This window comes from Arvicola amphibius, chromosome X, assembly GCF_903992535.2.
Source record: "Arvicola amphibius chromosome X, mArvAmp1.2, whole genome shotgun sequence".
Taxonomy (NCBI): domain Eukaryota; kingdom Metazoa; phylum Chordata; class Mammalia; order Rodentia; family Cricetidae; genus Arvicola; species Arvicola amphibius.
Genome location: NC_052065.1, coordinates 60778850 through 60802268, shown reverse-complemented (window position 1 = coordinate 60802268; position 23419 = coordinate 60778850). Strand labels below are relative to the sequence as shown.

Here is a 23419-nt window from a genome sequence, read left to right as displayed (position 1 = left end):
CCGACACACACACACCAGCCATTCTCCAAACCAGATTCCCTACTCCCATTAGCTTTTGGATCCTTTCCTGATTGTCCTGGCTTCACAGTGAAGTCAGATGTAGATTCATCCTGGGTCAGATGAGAAGAGAAGACAGCCTAACACTGGAAGGGAAGTGGTTATGAATGACAGTGAGGTTAGTGTGTTGAGGACTTGGGGGTGGTCTCTTGGATTTGGCTGTCAGATTTCTAGCTCATTTTCAGGAGTATACAAGGAACAGACTGAGGGGCAAATGAATGATGAGGAAATAGAGAGAAGGAGAAAAGGAGGGGGAGAGGGAAAAACAGGAGAGGAAAGAAGAGAAACCTAAAGAAATATGAGGCATATTCAAAGCACGTTTTACCGTTCGAAGTGTGGTAGATTTGGCCAAGGAGAGACCCATCAAGCCAGCTCCTGTATGTTCGATGCCACCTGCTGCTTTTTGGTTTTGTTTTTGCATCTTTGCTTGAGGTGAGTAAGGTTGCCACAGCTCTCTAGCCTGGACATAGCCATTTCTCTCAAGAGCCCTGGTTCCCCTCAGTAGGGAATGGCATGTCATTACCACAGTCCAGACACTAATGATGCTCACTGCTACTTTCACACGTTACTTTTAGGTCTTTGCTGTAGACCAACCTAGAAAGTGTATGCATGTATGTATATATGCATGTGTATAAGAATCATGTAAATCAATAGATGGAAATGGATTGTAGTGATAGAAAATCAATTACAGTAGTTTTTTTTTTTATTTGTGTCGATAGTGATATTCTGAAGAAAGGGAAGGAGGGCTAAAAAATGTGTAATGACGATAGGATAGAAAATCACTATTTTGCAGATCTCCCCCTGTATAATGATTGATTCTGGCAAAGATCGTTGAGTGGATGCTAAAGCCGTTGAGCAGAAAGTTCTTTAGGAACAGGAGATTCACACAGTTTCAAATAATCACCCCACGGATTCCATAACTAGTTACAGAGGGGAAATGCACATTTACAACGAGGACAGCTTTCTTCAGTAGGCCATACAATTGATTCAACCCAGTGTTGTCAATAGCAGGCCAGCTGACATCATGCCTCCTGGTGTAACAGGAAGCACACAGCACCACTTAGAAAATATCCTTTCCCAAAATTTCTACCCTGAATCTAAGTATAAAGAAAGAAGTGGAGAAAGTACAAGTTTACGACATTTAGTATGCAGTTGGGATGCACTACCCAAAGCTACTGTTCTGAAAGGCAAAAGGGGGTTGAGGGAGGGTCCTGGGATTGATATTATTTTATGTGTGTAGGTATTGTGTGTGTGTGTGTGTGTGTGTGTGTGTGTGTGTGTGTGTGTACCACGTGCATGCCTGAATCCCTTGGAGGTTAGAAGACAGTATCAGATCCACTGGAACTGGAGTTATAGATGGTAGTGGTGTGCCATGTCGGTACTGGGGGCCAAACTCAGGTCCTCTGCAAGAGCAACTGGTACTCTTAACTGCCCAGAGGTTCTGGATTTTAGAAACAGTGAGCACTAATCAAATACAGTTGTCAGCTTTGAAATGGTTCCAAATTGTGCAGAAAATCATAGACCACTAATAGAGAAAATACTTTAGCATAACTGGAGGAGATACAGAAAATATAGTATTATTGAATGAATGTTTATTTTTTAGGTGTGATAATCCTTTTTCCAAAGAGGTGTATGATAAAGTACTAAGGTGTACTATATTTGTGGATCTCAAATAATTCTGTAAAACCAGGGAGCATGGATGGGAATTAGTGGCAGTTAGTGAAAGCAAGAAGTAAATGGCTGGTTGTGGTTCTTTTCTCTTACCTCTTCTCTAGATTCAGTCATTTAAAAATTAAAATATTTTTTCGGAGTTCTTATTAAAGTCCAGGAAGAATGTGTGGTAAGAGACTACAGATGTACTGGGAGAACTGTGAAAAATATGAAATTAGACATTCACCTCAAACCACGAAGAATAAACAAGAACTACACCTATAAAATATAAAACTTTTTTTTGAGACAGGATCTTGCTATGTAGCCCTGGCTAGTCTGGAACTCTGTGTAGCCCAGGCTGGCATCAAACTTACAAAGATCCACCTGCCTCTGCCTCCTGAGTACTAAGATTAAAGGTGTGCACTAAAACTTTTAAAAGAAAGTATAGGAAACAACCATTGAGACATTAGTTGGGCAGACTTTTAAGGGCTAGCAACAAAAGCATGATTTATAAAAACTGATGAATTGGACTTTATCAGAATTAAAATCTTGTACTTCAAAATGCACCATTCTGAAGATGAAAAGATGAGCCACCGAGTATGAGAAAATATATACAAACCATAAAGCTCTCATGCCTAGAATATACAGAGAACTATCGCAACTCAGTTATTAAAAGATATCCTAATTTAAAAATGAGAGAAATATTTGAGCAGCTATTTCACCAAAGAAAATACATGATTAGTTAATAAAATCCGTGAGAAGATATTCCATGTCATTAGCATTTAGGAAAATACATATTAAATCCACCATGGTATACCATTTCTTGTTCACTAGAATGGCTGTGATTTAAAAAAAAAAAGTTATACCATAGAAGTTGGTGAGGATGCTGGGCAACATTTTCATATCGTTCATTGCTGGTAGGAATCTACAATGGTATAGATGTTGGAAAACAGTTTGGTGGGTTTTTTTTAAAAAGAAGGTACATACAAATGTGTCATCTGTCCCAGCATTCCTCTCCTAGGAAATTCTCTAAATAAGAATACAAATGGACATGTTCACAAAGATTCACACACAAATGTCCAGAGCAGGTCTCTTCATTGCAGTCAGAAAGCTGGAAGAGTCATATGTCTGTTAAGTAGCACAGAAACAAGGGGCAGTTTGTACGGCACAGTGCTCCTCGGGGATTAAACCTGATGAAACGCTGATATATACACATGAATAAATGTCAACACCATTGAGGAAGATGAGCAGACACACGCTTAGGTATTTACAGATGAGTTGAAAACTTGCATCTATATAAAACCTACCCCAAAATATTAGAGCAGCTTTAATTACAATAGCCTAAATCTAGGGGCTAGAGAGGTAGCTCAGTGGTTAAGAGCACCAACTGCTCTTGCAGAAGACTTGGCTTTGGTTTCCAGCACCAACATGGCAGTTCACAAACATCTGCCACTCCAGCTGCAGGAAATCTCACAACCTCTTCTGGCCTCTTTGGGTGCCAGGTACACACTTGGTGCACATACAGACATGTAGACAAAATATTCATGCTCATAAAATAAAAATAAATGAATCTTAGCACACACCTGTGATCCTAGCACTTAGGAGGCAGAGGTAATCCAATCATTGTGAGTCTAAGGACGGCCCATGAATAGCAGAGTAGGTAAACACACTGTGTTATGTCCATCCGACGGAAAATATTCAGCAATTTAAAATGAACTATTAAGCCATGAAAAAACACAGCAAAATCTTAAATACACACTGTTAAGTAAATGAACACTACCTGAAACAGCTATATTTGGTATGATTCCCACTCTCTGACATTCTAGGAAAGGCGAAACTATAAAGACTGTTAAAAAGATTAACGGTTGCCAAGGATTCAGAGGAGAAGGTGGGAGAGGAGAGGAGGGGTGAGCAGATGGTACACCAAGGCTTTCTAGAGCAGTGCAACTATTCTGTATGACTCTCTGTCAGTAAACATATGGCATCGTATATTTGTGAAAAATTAAAGAACGTGTGATACTAGGCGTGAACCCTAATGTAAACTATGGACTTTAATTAGTAATAGTGTCAATATTGCAATAAATGCACCATGTTAATGAAAGATGTTAGGAATACTGTAGTCTCACAGGGGAAAGTTGTGTATATGGCAACTCTATTCTATCTACTTGGGATTTTGAGGTTTTTGTTTGTTTTCTTCTGTTTTGTAAGTCTAAAACTATTCTATAAAATACTCATAATTTAAAAAAAATTGTGTCAGGCAGTGGTGGCACATGCCTTTAATCCCAGCACTCGGGGGGGTATAGGGAGGTGGCTCTCTGTAAGTTTGAGGCCAGCTTGGTCTATGGAACAAGTTTCAGGACGGTCAGGGCTGTTACACAGAAAAACCCTGTCTTGAAAAAAATTATGCTAGGAAAAAAAAAAAGATGAGTTAGGAAAAACCAGATAGTCTATAATGGTATTTATAGGAAATGTACAGAAAGACAAATCCTATAGAGGAAGAAAGTAGACTGGGGATTTTCCGAGACTGGAAATAGGACTAGAGATTAGCTGTTAGTAAGCATGGGGGATCTTACTGGAGAGCTGGAAATGTTCTAAATCTAGTTTATAAAGAGGATTGCACAGCTTAGTAAATTTATTAAAAATCATTATGCAATTCATATTACTGAATTTTATGGTCCTCAATAGTATTTCTCCAATTCAGCATGAATTCTATTACAATTCTAGTTCTCTGTTTTGGACAAGCTCACATGTAGCCTAGTCTAGCCTTGAACTCAATATATTTAACTGAAGCTGACTTTAACTAATTCTCTGGCCTCCGAGTGCCGGGAGTACAGGTGTGTGCCACCGTACCTCACCAGCTGGCTTTTTGAACAAATTGACAAACTGATTTTAAAATTCATTTGGAGTACCAAAACCTACGACAGTAAGGCATTCTTGGAAAAGAACAAGTTTGAAGGATTGGTGCTGGCCTAAGAACAGAAATGCAAACTGATGATATGGAATTAAGAATTGTGTGCGTCTCTGCTTGTCTACTGACTGGAATTTAGAATTAAGAATCCAGAAATAACTTAGAGCATTTGCCTAACCTGTATGAGGCCCTAGGTTCAAACCACAATACTGAAAAAGAAAAGAATCCAGAAATGTTCACATTTATAATTAATTTTCTACACTTAATGATAAAGTTTTGATTAAAAGACAACAAAATCCCACACAATTCAAATATGGGCACAAGCCAAGTGCAGTCTGTGGTAAACACTAGTAATTCCAGCACTTTGGAGGCTGGTAGGAGGATTTTGAATTCAAGGACAATCTTCAAAAAATAAAAATAAACTATAGGTAAGGATTTGAATAAGCCTTTTTTTTCCTTTTTTAAAGGTTGATCTATTTATTATGTACACAGTGTTCTGTCTGCATGTGTGCCTGCAGGCCAGAAGGGGGCGCCACATCTCATTACAGATGGTTATGAGCCGTCATGTTGTTGCTGGGAATTGAACTCAGGACCTCTGGAAGAGCAGTCAGTGCTCTTAACTGCTGAGCCATCTCTCCAGGCTCATAAACTTTTTTTCAAGGAAAAGATATAAACAGCCAATAAACACTTGAAAAGATGTTCAACATCATTCGTCATTAAGCAAATACAAATTAAAATGACAATGAGATACCTCTTCACACACATTGGGATGTTAGATTCAAAGACATAATAATGACTAGTGTAGGTGAGGACATAGAGAAGTTGGGACAACCATGAACTGCAGACAGCGGGACTGTGAAATGGTCCAGCCACTTCAAAAAGTGCACAGCACCATCCCCTTGACATTTGTAAGACCAAAAAGAAGGCCAGTGTAGCTGGAGTAAGTATCAGGGACAGTGAGCGGTACAAGAGACTAGGGAAATTGCTAGGAGTCATCGTGCAAGGACTTGTAGATCATGGTCGTGCTTTGAATTTTTTTCTAGACGTGATGAAATTTTGAGCAGGGGGCCTTGGGTCTTGGTAAGTTTATAATAGGCCCTGTATAGGATGAGAAAAGCAATTTGAGAGCGGTCAAAGAATTTCTGAGCATCCTTGAAGGCATACCCATGAGGGAGCGCTAACAGTTTGACGGTACACCTCCAGTTAAGTATTTGTTTTCTTCCCAGTGTCACTTGGCCATTTTAGCTTTGGAACTGGGGGAAATAGGCAGCTGAATTTAAGGTTGTGGTTTGAGAAAACTGACTGGGGTTGCTGAGTGTGGCCAAGTAGCTCATGAGTATATAGGTAGGCTCTTGCACAGAAATACAGAGGCACTCTGTAGAAAGGAAATGCTACTGCCCTTTGCCATCACTTCCTGGGCGCAATTAGAAACAATTAATTGAGTGAAAAGGACTCAGCGTGAGCTCTCAGTGACTGCGACAGCAGGGCTAAACTGGCAAAGCTGGCAACTCCAAGTAATCTGGAGAAAGCCTCCTTCTGGCAGTTTCTTTGGCTTTATATCCTCAGGGAAACTCCTCACCCTTTCTCGGCAGTTCTGTCTCCCGAATTCTCTGCCTCCCCTAGTTCTTCCCTGGCACACTTCAGTCCATTCTGCCCTGTACTGAGAACTTAGACAGTAACCCTGTGTGCCATGGTCAGCTTCCTTCAGAGCTTCCCCTTGCTCCTCACAAAGCCTTCCAGGGGAGTCCAGACTCCATGCTGCTTCCAAGCCCCATTGATTTGGTCCTGCACACCTCTTGTTCTGCTCTGCTCACCTTCATTTCCCGGGCTGCACTGGCTGTCTTCAGCCACCTACGCAGACCAGGAAGGTTCAAGAGCCTCCGAGCTCCTGCAGGCCCAGTCCCACTGACTGAGAGCCTCTCCCATCTCAAAGCGGTTAGTTTCTTTCACTTTTCTCGTCTTGGTTCTGGTGTTACCTCCTCAGAGAAGCTTTTCCTGACCAAGCTGCCTAAGCCCTACTTCACCCTGTTATTCCTCCATGTTTCTGCATTATTTTTCTGATGAGTGTCCTGTGTCCTTGTTATTTTTGTAACCTATTTACCATCTGTTCCATATTCCTCCTATATGGTGAGGGCTTTGAGAAGAGGGCATTGATCTGGTTTGTCCATCATTATTCTCAGAGTGCACTCAATACAGATTTGTGTGGTTTGGAAGGGAGCAAGGGGAGTGGTTCATTTGTTCCCCAGGCCCCACTGTTAAGTAACCCCAGTTCGCCTTCAAAATTACCCCTCAAATTTGCGTATCAGTGCAATACAAGTAAGCCATAAAAGAGGGAAACTTGGCCATCTGCAGCAAACATGGGTGGATTTGTAAAATTAGCCAGACACAGAAAGACAAAAGACAAATGTCACAGGATCGAACTTAAATCCAAAAATCTGGGCTAGTGAGGCTCACTGGCAGTGTGCATGCCTAGTACACATGAAGCTCTGAGCTCAATCCCCAGCGCCATCAAAAAACCACTTAGAGTGTAAGTCAAGCTGGCAGAAACAGAAAGTGGAATGTGGTTGCCAAGGGCGTAGGGAGTTGTTGGATAAGGGACAAGAAGCTGCAGTTTCTACAAGATGAGCAAGTTCTGAGATCTAATTCATAGCACATTGACTATAATTGATAATTTATTGTATATGTATCTTTCTTAGAGTACATCTTAATTGTTCTCATCACACAAAATAAGTGATAATTACTTCAAGTGATAGACATGTTATTAAATTAATTGTGATGATTGTGTCACAATGTATATGTATTTCAAGCCATCAAACTGTATAGAATTTTTAAAACGTACTTCCCAACCCTTCTACGGGTAGAATAAAATCCTGATTTTTCAGACTGGTCATAATGAAGGGGGAATAGCTTCAAGTCACCTGTTCTACCCTGCCCCACGTATCAAAACCTTTCCCACAGTGCCTGCTATAGGCATTCCTTGAAGGTGCCGCCATCAAGCACTTGGAGTAAGTAAGGGACGGCTGAATAAATAGAGTTCTGGACCCCAAGTGTCCACGGGCTTCTCACCAGTCCTACCTTTAACTCCAGCACTGCCGATGCTGTTTTCTGTTTTGTGTGTGTGTGTTCGTTATGTATGCACAAATGCACTACCATGTGTGTAGAGCCCAGAAACCAGTGTCAGGTATTTTCTCTACTTGCTCTTGGAGACCTTAGTGTTTAAAGGGGTCTCTCGCTGAACCTGTAGCTCACTGATTGGCCAGACTGGCTAACCAGCACTGCCTTTCCAGTGCTAGGATTATAGTCACAGACTGTGTTGACCAGCTACTTACATGGGTCCTGCAGATCCAAACTCAGGTCCTCCTGCTTACAGAGCTAATGCTTTAGTAACTGAGCCATGAGCCCGTTTGTTTCATTGTCTGTGTTGAATTCCACATAAATTTTCTTCTGAAATACTTTTGTATATATTTACTGGGTATTTTTAAAGATTTGTTTTTATTTTTAATTATGTGTATGCGTGTGTGTGTGTGTGTGTGTGTGCACATGAGAGGCCGGGTGGCCCCTGAGGCCAGAGACAAGTTGGAATTACAGGTGATTGTGAGCCATCCAACATAGGTATTAAGAATCAGAGCCATCTCTCCAGCCCTGGGGGATGGGGTTTTGATCTTTTTGTTTTGAAGCAGCAACTTGCTCCGTGGTTTAGGCTAGCCTTGAACTTGCTCTGTAGCTTTGGTTGACCTGGAACTTAAGTTCCTCCTGCTTCCGCTTCCTTAGTGCCGGAAGTACAGGTGTGTGACATCACACGTGACTTTCTGCTACTTTTTTGTGTTGTCATCATCAACACAGGAAGATGATGTGACTAATAGCCATGGCCTCGTCTACCTACGCCTGTCACTGAAGACACTAATATAACAGGAAGTAGTGTTTTCTGAGCTGAAAGCCTGACCATGGGATTCAGGCAGCAGTGCTTAGTTGAAGCAGCTGATGATTTCAGAGACCAGCAATAAGCTGTTGTGTTCAGGCATCCAAAAGTTCATGCTGCGCTACAGGTCAAGGAAGCCTTTCCAGTATGGCTTTCCAGCATAGTGCCAGCCCGCCCACACTGTTTCACTGGAACCTTTTGGGTTCCAGCATTAAGTTTCATCAGAGTGACATCTGCTTGTTTCCCAGGTAACTTCAAATCATTTTCATTTTAAGTGTGTCTACCAAACAACACTGCTATAGCTAACTTATTTTTAGTGATATTAAATTAAACATGTCCTAGTCTTTCATTTTTTTTCATTTCAAGGGTTTATGACATGGCCCTCCAGACCCTGCCAGCAGCTCAGCATTCTCGGCCTGGACAAGCAGCCAGATCAGGGTCTGCTAGGCATACACGGCAGGAGAGCATGGCAGATTCCCACCGCCATACACAGAGATACTTCCAGGCCGCTCAGTGTGCAGCATGGCAGGTTTAACTTTTACTCAGATAGAAGGGTTTGTGTGGATGTAGTTCCTCCTCGCTGGCGCCATTTTGTAGTAGGAGACTGCTCTTTCATTTCCCCAGGGTCCAAAGCCAAATAATCACACAGAAACTATATTAATTACAACACTGTTTGGCCAATGACTCAGGCATATTTCTAGCTATCTCTTATATCTTAAATTCACCCATTTCTATTATTCTGTGTATTGCCACGAGGCTGTAGCTTAAGAGAAAGGTTCCAGGTCCTTCTCCTTCAGCAGCTACATGTTATCTTTCTGACTCTGCCTACTCTCTATATATCTCTCCCAGCCTGGCTATATTCTGCCCTGCTATAGGCTGAAGCAGCTTCTTTTTTTAACTCATGGTAATAAAACATATTCACAGTATACAGAAGGGAATTGCACATCATCGGCCAGCTTCTACAAAAATCCATGCTTTGTTTCTCTGCTTATTTGTTGTAAGGGGTGGGCATTTGGGCAGTGAGTCACAACCCTTAAAAATTCCTAATTTGGGTACTGACCAGTCTGTTTCTTAATGATCTGTTCCAGCATTTTCCTGGTTGGTCACATTTATACAGTGGAGGCTCTTTTTCTCCTTTATTCAAAGAAAACAATAGAAATAATTTTTATTTCTAAAATTTTTGGTTCTGATAAGTTCTTTGAAAGTAAGAGCCATTTGTTTCAGACTCTTCCAAGTGCCCAAGGATTGTTGCAGGTAATGAAGGTAGACACAGTCCTTCTTCCAAACAGTGTATGGTCCTAGTCGGGGAGATGGGGCAGGAAGTAATTCTCACAATCAGGTTTGAGAAGTACTGTGGTAGATGGTCCAATAAATTCTTGAACCATGTACACAGAATCAGGGAGATCAGCTTCTTCTATCTGGGAAAAGAATGTGGAACTTCTGGGATGTGCTCACAGCTGGGTCTTCAAGGATGAGCAGGGGCTTCTCAGAAAACAGACTGTGTATGTACAAAGGCTCAGAAGCATGCTGTTATATTTAGGGAACAAAAGTTTGGTGTGGCTCAAGTTTGGAACAGAGAGATTGAAGGCCTTCTTGAAAAATAAACCCAGGCAAAATTATGAAAGACCTTGTACTATAGGACGCACCGAGGGGCTTTTCAGCAGGGCGGTCACACTGTCAGACTCATGCTTAAGAAGCTTTAACAGGCAGTGGGAAATGTGTGCGCAGAGAGCACAGGGGAAAGAGGATAGACCTGCTTGAGACTTTGCAACCTTAGGCCTATTCTTTAAGCACCCAGGAGCATAAATCATCTTGTTTTTCAATTGTAGAAGAGGAATAACCTTTTCCTCCCTTACTTCAGTTAGAGCTAATGAGAATACATGAGACCACAAGTCCACAGAGACGCTTAGAAGGGAGTTCCCAGGTTAGGGCCAGATGCTGGGAGGCTGAGAAAGCATGGTCTATTTCATATAGTTGAACATTTGTTAACTATAAATGTATGTATGTATATGGATAAATATTGTCTTTCAGCTCAATGCAACTTAATTGTCAACATTTTAAGGGCAAGATGCAGGACATCTTGTGTTGTCTACAACCCCAGCACATGGAACAAGATGCAGGACATCTTGTGTTGTCTACAGTCCCAGAGCATGGAACAAGTCCTCAGCACCTACCTGCAGTTTGATTGCCCCCTCTTGAGCCTGCTGCCTGAGACTGAGCTATCATGACAGAGCCATAGTACTGCTGGGGACTAGTGGTCCTTTCTCTAGGAGCAGCCAAAAGGATTCCAAGCCTTGTTCCATCAGCCATTTGAGTACCAGGCAAAGCCCTTGACATTCTGTCTTGAGCATGATGCCTCTCTTTAAATATGAGGCTACTTGGGAGAATTCCTTAACTCTTAGATTGAACTAATTACCATTTTTGCTAGGAAGTCACTATCTGTATATGAAAGATGGTAAGTAGGTAGGTACAATATTATGAATATTCTCCTGGAATTTGGCTACTTATTTTCAGAAAACTTATGGAAAGAACATTCATAAGTTTTAAGTTGGGCTTGGAAAATATATATTCAGTGGTGGTATGCGCAAAAATCTGAGTCAAGACCCAGTATCACAAAAAGGAAAGTTGTGGGGTTCAGAGCATTTTTGGATTTGAGAGTTTTAGGATCAGGGATACTTAACTAGTAGTCTTTAAAATATTCTCAGATGTGAAAAACTCTTAAATCTGAAGCACTTCTGGTCTAAGCATTTTGAATAAGGGATGTTTAACCTGTGTTCCATCTAGCTAGTATCATAGTCAGTGCAGCTATAACAAGACCCTACATATTTTTAATCCAAGTCTTAAACAACTTTAGTGATCCGTGGCCAAACTTTGAGGAAGAGAATAGTCCTATGAGCAAAAGGATATATGAGGAGCATCCATATGTTTTTCTTGTATGTCAGAAATTACCCTAAATTTGCATCAACCAAAGCCAGAAAGTCTGAAAGCCTTCCCTGCATTTTTAAAGCAAGCGCTTTTCTTCCTCCCTTGACTCAGCAGAAGTTGTGATAAGTTCAGGGAACACAATGGTGTTTCCTCCTATCCACACCTAATATAAACTCCAGTCAATTTAATTGGGTCTTTTACGTAGGTTGGGGATGCAAGCACATAAAGTCTTTGGCTCTTGAGACAGCCATCTTGTGTGCCAGGACCAGGTGCAGAAGTACGAATGCATATGCATCGCGCCTGGGACAGCTGCTTTGCCAGTGCTTTTGTGTTTTCTCTAACTAGAAAGGTTAGCAGGCACAATTTCCATAAATTACACCAAAACTGTTGTTTCAATCCTCCATCCAGTGCTCCTAGCTGAGCCCCTGAGTTGTTGAGTTCATTCAATGAGTTTAAAATAAAAGCTGACGGCTTAGTGAGAGAAGGCACCGGCTGTGAAGCCTGAACACCCGAGTTCAGTCCCTGGAACCCACGTGGGAGAGCACTGACTCTCACAAGTTATCCTGTGACATCCACACGCATAGCCTCTCCCCAGCAAATAAGGAAATGTAATCAAATGTAATCAAATTAAAATAATAAGGTAAAATAAAACCTAAGAGCTGGAGCGAGAGCCGCAGTTTGTGCTCGCTTCACAAATGTGAGGGTCGGTACATTTGTGTTTTAGTAAGCGCAGCAGAGTGAATCTGGTATCATCTTGCTGCTTCTCTCACTGAGAGTTAGTTATACGGGCTTTCAGCCTCCTGGACTCCACTGAACTAAGAGCATTAGAGATAGGCATTGCTGACTGAACCAGGATAAACTTGAGGTGCATCCTAGGAAATGGTTTTAATGGCTTTAGAACCTGTGGGGGTTCTTTGCTGCTTTTTCTTTTTCTTTTTCTTTTTTTTTTTAAAAAAAGCAAAGTACATAAAAAAAATTTCACCAGCCAAGTAGATACTTTGGATCTCCTAGTCTACATCTTATGAATAAAAACATGTTTTAGAGCAGGGAAATTCTATTTGCCATCTGAGGAAAATGTCCAAAAGAAGCTTAGAGCCAGAAAAATAAGCCCTTCTGTGCCCAGTGAAAACAACTAGTGAGTTTCAGTTCACGATGACTTGTCTGCTCCATTCATTCCCCGGCCCGAGTTCATCTTAGAGCAGTGTCCATGGACCCACTCAGCACTGCGACTCTTCTGCTTATGAACTATCCAACCTCTCGGGTAGGAACTAGAACTGTTCACACTTTTGTATTGGATGGTATAATTATCCAAAGGGAAATATGGCCCAATTTTAAAAAGGACCTTCCGGCACTCCTCACTATAATGGATTCAGAGTCAGTTTTCTTGATACATTTCAGGCAAATATTACCTCCTTCCTACTCTCTCAAGCCTTCATTTGTCTTCAGTAGTGACTGCCTATCATACCAAGTGGTACAGAAAGGAGGAAACTGCAGAGAATTATGCTGCTGTCACATTTATTTTATTTTGTGGTCACATTTTCAGTAGTTTTCTCATATGTTTAATGAATTTGTTTGTATTCACAAGTAGGGCCTTCTTGACCTAATCATTTGTCACATATTCCTGTATAAATTCTAAATATGAAGATTCTAGATCAGTGGCTCAGTTTGGTTTATAGAGGCAAAGATCACATGGAAGTTTATGCAAATCTAGCCCTGGGTCATTTACCTGCCTTTGGGGAGAATTTCAACAACTCATTAATCTCAAATCCAAGTAGCTTACTGAAAGCTGAAGTGATTAAAACCTTGGTGGGAGGAATAGGAGAAACGTTGAGGTATAAGTTGCTGCTGAAAGATCAGTAGTCAAAAAGCTCCAGGCATGCAGAAAATAGCCAAGGGGACAGAGACAACCCTCCCCCCAAAAAACCGGCAAAAATGTTCATCACAAGGACAGTCCAGATCTTTGGGAAATCATAGGAAATGAATGAACTTGACCTACATTCACCAGACCGAAACGGTCAAAGGGAGTAGACACAAAGGAAAAGGGTCAGAATCACATGGAAGGAAATGAGCAAGAGCCGAGATAGAATGATACCAAAACTATTTATCACAATGACTATACATGTAGGCTAAAGATCCAGACAACTGAAATGTGGATTCAAGCATTTCCGCATTGCCTTCTCCACCTGGCTCCCGGCAGCCACCGTGCTACTCTGCTGCCAAGACTTGGGCCGCATAATTTTTCTGATATAAATGGTATCAAATAGTAGTTGTTCTTGAGCGTCTGGTTCATTTTACTAAGTATAATGTCCTACAAGTTCATTTATATTATTGCAAATGGCAGGGTTTCCTTTATTAAAGCCTGAATAACACTCTGCTCTCATATGTATACTGCATTTTCTTTAAACATTTATCTACTGATGGACATTTAGAAATCTAGTGTCCCACACAACACCTATAGTTAACAACAACAGACTATATACTTGGAAAATTTGCTATGAGGATAGATCTTAAGTGTTCTGATCATAAATAATAAAGACGAAGATAGGAAATTTTAGAGACTTATGGCACTCATTCTAATTATTTTCCAAATGTATGCTTATTTCCAAACTCAGCAAATGTGTTCAATGAAACATATATAGTACAGCTCTCTCTATGTCAGTCACATCTCCATAGTGTTTTCACAGTTCCAGTTTGAGCTCAGCCACTCCCTAGCTCTGTGACCTTGGGCAAGTTACTTAATTTCTCTGTGCTCTACTTCCTTTATTTGTAAAGTGGAACTAGTAATAGTCCCTACCTCACATGACCATTGTGAGAATTAATTGAGTCAACACCACTGAAAGCATTTAGTGCAGTTCTTGGCACAGGCTAACACTCAATAAATGTTGGCTGATATTTTTGTTGTATACCAACAGAGCCAAACTGTATTTTCAGCTGATTCCAAAATAGCTATAACGAAAGCAAAGAACATTAGGCTGTATGCTAACACCAAAAGAGAAGACAGACATTTGACTAAGCCTTTTTAGAAAGGTCCAAATGTGAAAACATCACTAGAAGTCTATAATGCTAATGTTTCCCCCATTTTCCCACTTACTATTTTATTATATACATAAAAGTTTGCTAAAATGGTATTCACATGTATAGACTCCATGCAAGGTAGTTTTGCCAATTTTAATTAAATTACAAGTGAAATCTTTGGTCCAGGGATTATTCATCTATTAATAGTCTTTGATATATATTTGTACAGATTCAAAATGGCATGTTTGAGATTCTCCGTTTCAGAATACCTACAAAAGGAAGATATAGTGAATACTCTAAATGACCATCAATAAATGACAGCCCCCCAAACTTTATGAAAAAGATTGTTGCAGAGTCTTTGAAGTGATAGAACAGTATTGGCATGGACCTTTGCCAGAGGGAGAGAGCCACCTGATGTTTTTCCTCAAAGTCTTCATGTCGCGATTCAGTGTCCCTGACACTTTTTCGTTTTCAGGGTTGTTTTTTAAGATACAGTCTCTTTGTGTAGCCCTGACTGTGCTAGAATTCCCTATGTACATCAGGCTAGCCTTGAACTCAGAGACCCACGTGCTTCTGCCTCCTGAGTACTAGGACTAAAAGCATGAGCCACGATTCCTGACCGTCCCTGACCTTTAATGGACATTAGAAACTAGCAAATGCAATTGACTGAGCGGTATGCTTCTGAGTCACAGCTCATCCAGGCGTTTAAGAAGGTATAGGTGGAGCTCTGTCTGTCGAGGCTTTGCATGTGTGTGCTTATTCTTTGAAGCAACTGCCTGATCACTAAACTGCATACTCATTCCTTGAAGTGTTCAGAAATATGTGTGTTGAACCTGGTCTTTCTCCTGAACATGTGTGCCGGTGGTGTGAAAGAGAAAATGCAGGGGATAGCTAGGGGAGTTATTTCTTCAAGCATCTCAGAGACCAGGAAGGGAGCCTGGGTGGTCGCAGTGGCAGACAGTGAGTGATCTGGAAGTCCCGTGGGTACTCTAAGAGAGAATGAAGATGGATTTTATCCTGGAATAATGTGCCAAGGGAGAGTGAACCCTCTGATTAATCTTCCCTTGGAGAACAAAAGGTGGGAGAGATTTCTTAGCCATCTCGGCCTTCTAGGGTAAACAGGGCTCAGAGACACTTCAAAACTGTCATTTTGCCCCTTTGTTTAAGACAAATATCACTCATACCTAAGTACTTTAGGTAGTCATAATCCTGCTGAGTGGACCAAAGCAGACGTGTGAATGTCTGTCAGGTACCGTCATTCCTGTAAACTAAGTAAGCCATCTGTCAGGCAGTAATACCAAAGGTCAGTTGTTTTCGAGCCAGTAATTGAGGTGTCTAAATGACGAAAAGAATGAGGTATGGTGAAAACATAATCCCAGGACTTTTGGTGGTGGTGCTAAGAGTGGGTTCAATTTTTGGTTTTGGTTTTTGTTTGTTTTGGTTTTGAGACTATGTAGCCTGGGCTGGCCCTCAACTCATTATATTGTTCAAGTCCACTCTGGACTTGAACTCATGGAGATACACTTGCCTCTGTCTCTGCTTCCTGAGTTCTGGGGCTAAAGGTATACACCACCATGTTTTGCTATGATCCCAGGATTTTGGAGGCTGAGGCAGGAAGAGCACAAATTCAAATCCAAGCTGGAGTCAGGCATAGTGGTGAACACATTAATTCCAGCACTCTGAAAAGCAGAGGTAGCCAGAGCTCTGAGATTTGGAGGCCAGCCTGCTCTACACAGTGAGTTTCAGAACAGTTAAAGCTACACAATGAGACTATCTCAAAAATCTAAATTAATAATAATAATAATACATTTACAGTGGGTATCTAATGATACCCCATGTCAAACAAGCAAGCCAGATGTGGTACATAGTTGTAACCTTACACACTCAGGGACAACATTTTTAAAAAGAGATAAACTTAAGTTGATCAAACATAAACCCTTTAATCTCTCTCTCTTTCTCTCTCTCTCTCTCTCCTCGCTCTCTCTCTCTCTCTCTCTCTCTCTCTCTCTCTCTCTCTCTCTCTCGTTTTCGCTCTCTGTATGTGTTTTAAAGATGCCCATTCAAGCCCTCTGTGTAGTCTCGAATTTGTCTTTTTGTTGTCGAGTTGTGAGGATTATTCACATTTTCTGCATAGTAAGTCCTTATCAGGCAAATGACTGACAAAGATTTTCTCATCATGTAGGTTTTCTTTTCATTTTCCTTAATGTCTTTTGATGCATAAAAGTTGTTAATTTGAGATCAGAGACATGGGTCAGTGTATAAGGCAGTTCCCATGTAGGCTTGGTGACCCAGGTTTGATCCACAGAACCTATGGATCTGACTCCACAGTGTTGTCCTCTGACCCTTCTACATGTGCACCATGGCACACATACCCAGCCACCAGAATCTCAAAGGATGTCTGGTATCAGTTATCAGGGAAACACAAATCAAATCCTCAATGAGATGCCACCATCCATGTTCTAATATGGCTAGGAGTTAACAAAATCAAGCCCTGGACAATACCAAGTGGTAAGCAAGGTGTGGTGACTCACACTTGTAAATCCCAGCACTCAAGAGGCAGAGGCAGAAGGACTGCCACAAATTCAAGGCCAGCCTGCTCTATAATAGTGTGTTGCAGGCCAGCCATAAGACCTTGTCTCAAAAAACAAACAAATATTCCAAACAGAACTCGTTATTGTCCTTCATCAGCTCCTTGAGGGGTCTATATGATTAATAGTTAGGCCCTTCAGGCTGGAGTTAGGCATATTATTAGCTCTCCTGCTTTTCAATTAGTTTTCAACATTTCAACTTAGTTTACTATTTACTAGCGTGGCTTCAAACATGTTTAAACTTGTTCAATCAGGACTAGGGGTGTTTCTCAGTCCTTAAGTGCTCGTCTCACATATGCGAGGCTGTAGGGTCGGTCCCTGAGGCTGAGAAAGAAAAAGAAAGAGAAAGAAGAAAAGAAAAAGGAAAGCGGGGCAGGGGCTATAGATGAGTGGTAGAGCACCTACTACCCGACAGAAGCTTGTGCACAAAAGCACCCAGCACAGTTCTTTCCCGTGAGGCTGTCAGAGCTCTCAGAGGGGATTTTGTTGAGATAGAAGCCCTCTAGCTTATAGCTGGTGGTAGGTACTTTCAGGGAAGCGTTGAAAGAAAACATAAAAAACAATCTGTAGATGACAAAAGACTTACAATAGCTGTGGTTACCTTATTACTGCTCATTTTCAAAAGGGAAAAATCTGATGAGAGTTCATTACAAGAATAATAATGCAGCTGACAAGGAGATGTAGTTGTTTCTATGGCATGCAAAACAAGATAAAAGCCAATCCAAAAATTGTCAACAAAATATCTGTAAACATAATGATTAACTCTTTTCAAAGAAGACAGGGTATTGTGTCTAATTTATAAAAATGTATGAACATTATCTTTATAGGGAAAAGACTCAGAAATAGCATATAAAAATCTGGATCTAGTGTAAAATGAATGCATCAAACATTTAGTTAGATTATACCCAGAATCTATCAGGGAAGGCAAATAAAGAGATTCAGTAATCTAGACTACATCTTAAACATTTGTATTAGGTAAATGACATGAATCCCCAGTTGAAAACCAGTGACTAGGAAGATCCAAGATTCAAAATCAAGAAGCACAGTTATGACCAAGTTAACATTGAACAAAAATCTCCTTAAATTTGGAGTGAAAACACTGTGCAGTGAGCCCCTGTGCTGGCTAGTGTTCATCAACGTGACACAACCTAGACGGTGCCTACCCCATTGCAAGTGGTGCCACCCCTGGGCAGGGTCTTCTCGGTGAGCAAGCAGTAAGCAAGCTGAGCAAGCCATAATGAGCAAGTCAGTAAGCTAAGCAGCACTCCTCCATGACCTCTGCTTTGGTTCCTGCCTCTAGGTTTCTGCCCTGACTTTCTTGGATGATGAACTACAAGCTATAAAATACAATAAACCTTTTCCTCCACAAGTTGCCTTTGGTCATGGTGTTTTATCATATCAGTAGAAACCCTAACTAAGACAACCCCCATCCGTGATTTCACATTCCTCTGTTTCAGTTCCTCATAATGAACCATCATCAGTCCAGCACATTAATGTATTTGGAGCGGGGCTGGAAAGATGGTTCAGTGCTTAAGAGCACTGGTTGCTCTTCCAAAGGACCCAGGTTCAAGTCCATTACCCACATGGTAACTCATAACTTTCTGTAACTCCAGTTCCAGGGGATCTGATGCCCTCTTTTGGCTTCCACATGTGATGATAGGTATGTAGTACACAGACATACATGCAAGCAAAATACCTGTACACATAAAATAAAAATAAAGGAGAAAAATGTTTAAAAATATATCTGGAGAGACAGAGAACCAGACTGCATTCATATAACTTTTATACTGCACGCTTATCATTGTTTTGATATTCTTGTTAATCTTTTATTGTCACTTATAATTTGGATTTTATCATAAGCTATGTATCACACACATGGTGTGTTACATACATACATGCAGAAAAACATGATATATAAATTGCTTTGTACCTTCCAGGGTTTCAGGAACCCACTAGGGGTGTTGGCATGCAGTCCTCACAGATGGCTGAGGGCTGTGGTCCTCTAGTTGTCTAATATTTGACAGAGCAGCAAGCTGAACTCTGACAAATAGAAACATATCATGTCCTGTGGAGACATGGATGATCTCATACAGCATACAGCTTATGAAATATTTATATTGATACCATTTTGCCATTTTAACCTAGGAGAGGCAAATCACCACTTCTGACCTGACAGCTCCACCTATGCGATGCTGCAGTAGTAACACCACACAAAGCCAACAGTCATAGGTGCCTCTTTCTTTATGAAGTCAGACAAAAATCCTTTGTGGGTTTTTCCTCCCGGCCCTTTGAGACTTGATTAAGATAGGGTGATGGGTTGTTAAAAATAATGCATGTATATATGTGGGCCATGTGTTGGCCTGGTACCTGCACAGAACGGATCCACTGGATCCATGGGATGCCTGGATCCACTGGAATCTGAGTTACAATGGTTGTGGGATGCTTTGAGGGCTGCTAGGAAATAAACCTGGGTCCTCTGAAAGAGCAAACAGACCTCTTTGAGTATAACTTCCAATAAACCTCAGCCCAAATGTCAGTCTCATGAATGAAAGTTGGTGCTACAAAATTTACTTCTTAACAAAATAGATGCTTACTAGTCTATTCAGATATGAACCCACACAAATTACATGAAATAAGAATAAATAAAGTACCTTTTAAAAAACTATTAAAAAATAACGCTTGGCTCTCTGTTCTAAGTAACAAAATATTTTCCATATAAGCATAGAAGCAAGCCTAAAGCCCTTAGTTCCTTCCTAAGTGAGAAGACTTTGCTTTCTTAAGTAATAGAGAACTATGGGAGCGTATCCCAAAAAAGAGGGCTTGCTTACCATATGCGAGGCCAATGAAAGTGAAAAGTGGGGAACTATGGAAGGTAATTCTGGGAAGATACAGAATCTTTGTTATCTAAGAAGATCTTCCAGCAGGTAAGGCAAACCATTCCCAGCTTGCTGTAAGAACAGACCAAGAATTCAAAATTCTTTGTCTTTTAAATACAGAAATAACAAAACTGGCTTTTTCATCAATATGCTTGCAATTAAAGTTCTTGTCAGAAACGTGATAAATTACACACCAAAATTTAGCCAGCTCTGATATAAACAAATATAGCTCTCTTTTGTGAAACCTCTACAACTTTCTGTATCCTTTCTAATATTTGTATTTCTAATACAAATTTGTATTTCTAATACAAATTTCTGTATCCTTTTTCTCTTGGTGGCAAAAAGAACACATCTTTTAACATACATATATATAGCTTCCTGTAACTTACATAAATAAAAGCAGAGGTAGGGAGTGGATAAAATGCTTACTGCCTAAGCATAACGACCAGAATTTGGATTGGCAGTCCATATAAAAGCCAGGTAGACTCTGTGCGTCGCCTGTAATCCCAGTGCTCAGGAGGTGGTGACAGAGCAGCCCTAGGGCAAGCTGGCTGCATCTATGAGGGCCACATTAAGCAAGACACTTCTTCATTAAATAAGAGAAAGATTGAGACACCCAACATTAACCTCTGACCTCCACATGCAAGTGCACACATGTGCAGCCACATGCATGTGACCACACATAAACACATAAATGTACCATATATTCATATACGCATGCACAAATAAGAAGCAAATGCATATAAGCCCAAGGTTCTGTGCTAATGTGTCAACATTTCCTTAGAAATAATTAAATTAGGCATCAGCCAGAGTTTTCAGTTACCTTAAGATCTTACAAATTATCTTAAATTGGTAGAATACAAAACACAATTACTGTTGAAATTAGTTTGCCATAATAATGGCTCAACTTGGTTAAACAAATGTACATTTTGCATACTATTAAACATTTGTTAGAAGTAATGCTAGCTCACTCAGTCAGTGAACCTGTAAATGTTTAGGAAGAACATATCTAAGCAGACTAAAAATACTCCTGTATATTATACCTGCAAATGATAAATAAGATATAACTGATTTAATATGTAAATTATTAAATTAGCCTTATTTATTAACACATTTGCATAAACTATATGATCTTGAATTCTTAAAATATTTTTCTTTTCTTTTTAAGATAGAGTCTCATTGCCCCCGTTGCCCCTCGACCCTCTCTACCTGTGGCAGATGAGGGAGCTGACCCTCCCGTGAGAGTGGGATAGCCTGTCTGCTGTGTGGTAGTGAGGGCAAGGGAAAGATGCCCTTCCCCCTCATCCCTGCCATCTGTGGCAGGCGAGGAAGCTAAACTCTTCCCCTCCCACCCTGTTACCAGCTGCAGCACTCAGAAAAGCTGGCCCTGCACCTCACCCGGGCAGCACAGTAGAGCTGACCCTGTTGGCAGGGTGTGGGTGAACCAGCCCGAGAATATGAGTTTGGGAGATCTGACCTGCCCCTCGTCTTCCAAGGGAGAGATGCTCCCCCACCCCTTTGCTGCCTGTGGCAGCTAGGAGAGTTGGCCCTGAGGTCGGAAGAACAGGAGTGCTGTCCTTGCCCTTCTTTTGCTGTAGCACTCAGGAGAGTGGCCCCTGCACCTCGCCTGGGTAGCACAGTAGAGCTGGCCCTGGTGATGGAGGTAGAGGTGAGCTGACCCTGAGAACAGGAGAGCAGGAGAACTGGCCCAGCCCCTTGCTCGTTGCCTCACAGGACAGCTGGGGCAGTGCTGGAGAGTTCATCCTGGTGGTGGGGACTGGGGACAACTGTCAGGATGGCCAACCCTGCCCAGAACCAGGGTTATGAGTTGGCTCAACTCAACATCCACCCCATCTATGAACTTCTAGAGCATGTGAAGGGGCTGGTCCTGCAGGTCCAAAGCTATGGGATCTCCACAACACAGGACAACAACAGGATATCCAAGAGGAGTCCCAGTGAGGGCCCAGCATCCACAGTGTAGCAGAAGCCAGAGGCCTCAAACCAGACCCATGACTCTTGGCAGTGAACGTTTGCAATAAAGGTATATGGGCTAAAGGGTTTACTGTGTGACTCACTGTCTTAAACTGCAGCTTCCACAGTGAGATTTTTCTTTTCTTTTCTTTTTTCTTAAATTTTATTTTATTTTATTTTGGGGGGGATTGCAAGGGCAGAGGGCGGATGTGAAGAGATGGGGAGATGAATGGGATTGAAATGTATGATGTGAAAGCCACAAAGGATAAAGAAAAAGGAAATTTTTAAAAAGATACTTGAACTGTGTAGTCCTGGGTAGCCTGGAACTTGCTATATAGACCAGGCTAGTCTTGAACTTACAAAGATCTGCCTGCTGGCATTAAAAACTTGCACTACCATGCCTGGCATTTGGATGGGGTTTTTAAATATTATTTTTTAGCACTTTGAAAGTCTTGAAAGTTCAGTTTCCTCATTTTGTGGGAATTTTAGCAATCTTATCTAAATGTGTATTTATTTCTATAAGCCTATGAAAATAAACGTAAGCAGCATCCCACTTCCCCCAACGCCTGCCCCATGGCCTCTGTCTGCATCAGCTCCTGCCTCCAGGTTCCTGTCCTGTTTGAGTTCCTGTCCTGACTTTCTTCAGTGACAGACTGTGATGTGGAAGTGTAAACCAAATGACCAGCCCCCCCTCCCAAAAAAAACTCCAAAACTCCCTTAATCTAAGCTTGCTTGCTTCTTGTTGGTTTAATACTAGGAATCAAACCCAGAGCTTTGCGATGCTAGTCATTGCTCACGTCTGAGCTTTATTTCCAGCCCTTGGCTTTATAAGACAGGGTTTCGCTGTGTAACCCATGCTGGCCTACAACTTATGATTCTGTGTCTGCCTACTGAGCGCTGGGATTACATGTGTATGGCGTCACTTTATGAGATTTTGATAATCTAATACGGTAATCCCATCCAGAGGTAGGAAAAGATTACACATTGCCATAGAAAATAAAGAACTAGAATTGTCAGTGTTGTGGCCATCGTCATTCATGACTATCTTCTCTTTCCTCCTTTTGCTAGCACTTACTGTTCCATCCCCAAACTGATGTTTATCAGGATAACACACTAACTCTTCCACGTATTAAGACAGTAGATTTATAAAATGTAAACTTTCCGAACTAGAAAATAGCGTGCACATGCAAGAACACTCAGAGCTACACATTTAATTCTCACAGAGAATTTGTGCTTGAACTCATCCTTGCTCGCCTTGGTTTTTTTCCCTGTTGCATACCTAAGGACAAGCCATTTAGCTAGAATAATTGCTGTGTTCCCTCGGTGAAGCACAGGCAGTGGCCAGTGATTTTGTTTTTAACCAACTCGCTGCTCATCATCTTCATCAATTCAGCATGTGAACCAGGGCTTCATTTGGAGTGTGGAAGATTTCACGAAGCTTTATGCATTATGTAAACACTAGAAAGGTTTCTCACAGTAGCAATGGTGCCATTTCAAATGTCTATGTATA

General features: G+C 41.2%; 1 protein-coding gene across 2 annotated transcripts in view; it reads left to right on the top strand.

The window, feature by feature from the left end:
* Hdac8 (histone deacetylase 8) overlaps positions 1-23419 on the top strand; it is a 221479-nt gene that overhangs the window by 47502 nt on the left and 150558 nt on the right. The gene's annotated exons all lie outside the window — the stretch shown is intronic.